Source organism: Rhagoletis zephyria, unplaced genomic scaffold, assembly GCF_001687245.7.
Source record: "Rhagoletis zephyria isolate East Lansing unplaced genomic scaffold, Rhagoletis_zephyria_1.1 Rzeph_scaffold_03861, whole genome shotgun sequence".
Taxonomy (NCBI): domain Eukaryota; kingdom Metazoa; phylum Arthropoda; class Insecta; order Diptera; family Tephritidae; genus Rhagoletis; species Rhagoletis zephyria.
In genome coordinates, this window is record NW_016160944.1 from 9353 (window position 1) to 12864 (window position 3512).

Sequence of the window (3512 nt, forward strand, 5' to 3'; positions counted from 1 at the left end):
AGGACTACAATTATCAAATTATTAAGCATTAGCCCTTTTCTCTTTCAAAAACGAAAGGGGAAATGTTCGGTTATATGTGGAATGGATTTGGTTTGGGTAGCGGATGCGGAGGGGGTGTGGCACATAAAACCGCACCCATTACAAAGATAATAGTCAAACTTTAAGAAAAATCACCCTTTCCTTCTCCGACCCATCTGCACACCCCTAGATATCCATTGGAAAATATGATAAAGTTAGCATTTTGACAGAGAAAATGTAAGACTCGTTTACGCCACAAGATGTTTGCGTAAAATACCTTTCTGCGTTTGTTTGCGCAAAATACATTTCAGCCCTCATCAGTCCAACTCCGGCTACGCTGATTCCAGTATCTTTTATAAATAGGTATATATATCAAACCGAATTTATTAATACATTTTTATCCGAAAGTTTGAAATCTTTATTTAAAACTAGCATTTAATCGTTTGACCACACGCGTAAAATAAAATTTATTGAATCGGGTTACGCGTTTGGAAACAATAACGCAATAATTATTGTACAAATAACCGAACCGTACTCAACAAAATACCTTTTGCTTGTTCAAATTTCGATTCTAAGGACAAAATGTTCTTAAACAAACAAAAAGTTAATAATAAAATTTTAAGGAGTTTAGATATTGGGTATGATAACTATCAAAAACGTATAACGCGAATAAACCTAATTAAGCAGATTGTGACATTTCGTGCTATAATACCCAATATCAAAAATCCTTAAAATTTTATTATTAAATTTTTGTTTATTTAAGAAAATTTTGTTCTTAGAATCGCAGATTTTCCTGTTCGCGTACACAAAAATCCAGCAAAGTAGGGGAAATTGAGAGACTAAATTGACATTTAATTCTGATGAAAAGCTGCCAGTTTCTGCTGGAAAAAATTTTGCCAAATAATGCGAACTCAAATTGTCGCCATACATTGTCAACGGACCTTCTTCTTGTAGCAATTCAGCTCACTAAGTATACTCTTTACACCGCCTCTTTTGCTGCTGCCGATAACGCCATGTACTCAGTTTCACTACTGCTCAGCGCCACCGTCGGTTGCTTCTTACTCTCCCACGAGAACGCACATTCTGCCAGTTTAAAAACGTACCCTGTGTAGGACCGTCTATCGTCTACACTGCTACCGCAATCAGCATCTACGAAGCCCTCTGCTTGCTAGCCGGTTTTCCTGAAATGAAGTTTAAAATTTTTCGTTGCAGAAATATACCTTAATACATGCTTCGCTGCTGCCTCATGTTCAACATGAGGATCTCGGTTACATTGCGCCAACTTGCTAACTGAATGTAAAATATCTGGTCTAGTCGTCACAGCCAGATACATTAACATCCCAATAATCGACTGGTATTGAGTAGAGTCTACCTTCTCGCACTCATCATTAAATCTTTTTATGCTAAATCCAGGATCTAGTGGTGTAGATGCTCCGCGACACTGCTCCATGCCATACTTCTTAAGCATGTCTTGCACATATTGTGTATGACCGACAGAGATTGCACCAATATTACCTACGAGCTCAATTTCCATACCAAGAAAATGATGAACTCTGCCTTTGTCAACTACTTCGAAGCTCTCTGGAATTTTTCTCTTTATCGCAACTAGATCTGTCTCACTCGAACATGCAACAATGATGTCATCAACGTAAACTGCAATCAAGTTGTACTTTTCGCCTGCATTCTGTTTATATAAACACGGCTCGCTTACGCAGCTTTCGAAACCAATATTTTTCAATGCAGCATCTAATTTATGGTTCCATTCTCGACCCGATTGCTTAAGTCCATAAATCGCTTTCTTTAGTTTAAGCACACGCTTCGGATACTTCGAACTGATGAATCCTTCTGGTTGCTCCATAAACACTTCATCCTCCAGTTCACTATTGAGGTATGCCGTCGAAACATCTAACTGATGCATATGAAATTCTAGTTCTGCGGCCAACGCAAACAACATACGTATTGTGGCATAACGTACCACCGCTGAAAATGTTTCTTTGAAGTCAACACCGTACTGCTGACTGCACCCTTTAGCAACAAGTCTTGCTTTGTAGCGTTCAATATTGCCACGCTGGTCTTTCTTCACATTAAAACCCCACTTGCAACCGATTTTCCGTTTTTCTGCTGGCAAATCTACTAAAACCCATGTTTTGTTTTTTATTAATGAATTATACTCCTTCTACATTGCCTCTTGCCTTCTTCGCTTATGCTACTGTAAGTGGTATTTTTACGTCACTGCTCTCCGCGAAATTCAGCTCATGATATTCTTTGCGCGGACGCCCACGATTGCCTGAACGGAGAATTCTTGGCACAGTATAGACAGTAGCCAACCCTTTTGGGTTGTTGTTGTAATAATCGTTGTTGTTGTAGCCATATTCACTCCTGAGGAAGGCTCGGCATTATTATTAGATAAATAAAATTAAGCATTTGACAAATATTGATCTTATTTAAAGAAAATTATAAATGGTGCAGTTTTCGTAGCGTTTTTAACGTTTTTCGGTTTTGTTTACACCGTCTCTATCTCTTCGTAGTGATTTTTTAGCGATTGAATGTGTTTTCTGCAGCGATTTCAAATATAAATTTTGGTTTATTTATGATATAAAATGAAGTGCTGTGTGATTGGAACAAGTTTGTGCGTATGTTTGGTTTGCCAAAAGGCGTAAATTTGCGTGAAAAGTTTGTGCACGTTTGTGGCCAGAACGTTGGCATTGAAAAATCGACCCGTGGTAATGATATGCGACTGTAAAACACTTTCAATCATGAAAACCATATTTTATGAACTTTTTTTGCTAATTGTCATCAAGTTTCACTTTGTATACAGTAAAGCCCGCTTAAATACCTCGCGAAAAATTTCAGCTTTTTGAGGTACTTAGGCGGGTTGGGTACTTAAAAGAACCCGCTTAAGTACCTCGATGCGGGTACTAAGCGAACATAATTACTGATGTAGTTACGTCTCGACATTAGAGAGCCGTGCGAAATTGCCCAGACTTGAAAGTAAAAAAGACTTCAAACAATAATTTTTTTTAGTTTCTTTTCTATAACTCACTTAAATTAATTTTTTCATTTACATATGTTCTGACTAAATAAATTTCTTAAGAGAAAAAATAGACATTAGTATAAATAAATAATAAATATTATTATAAATAAACAAATAAAAATAAAGAAAAAACATAGCCATTTAGCTGATTTTTTCATGTAAAGGCCAAAAATGGCCTTCCAAAGTTAGTGGGGGTCGGTCATACATTTGGACTCGATTGGAGCACTCTAAATGGGTCAAAGTGGGATTTTTCAAAATTTGCCCCTACCCAAAAGTTCGACCCAAATTGGGGGACATCAGAATTCGTTTTAGAGGTATGGTTCCTTCGGCAAGGTTTCTTATTTTGATCCCTAGAATACGATTTTCACAGAGCAATGAGCATTTTTAAATCGACCCGCCCTAATATATATATATAAAAATATATATATTATAAAACTCAACAAATTTTACCAAAATCATC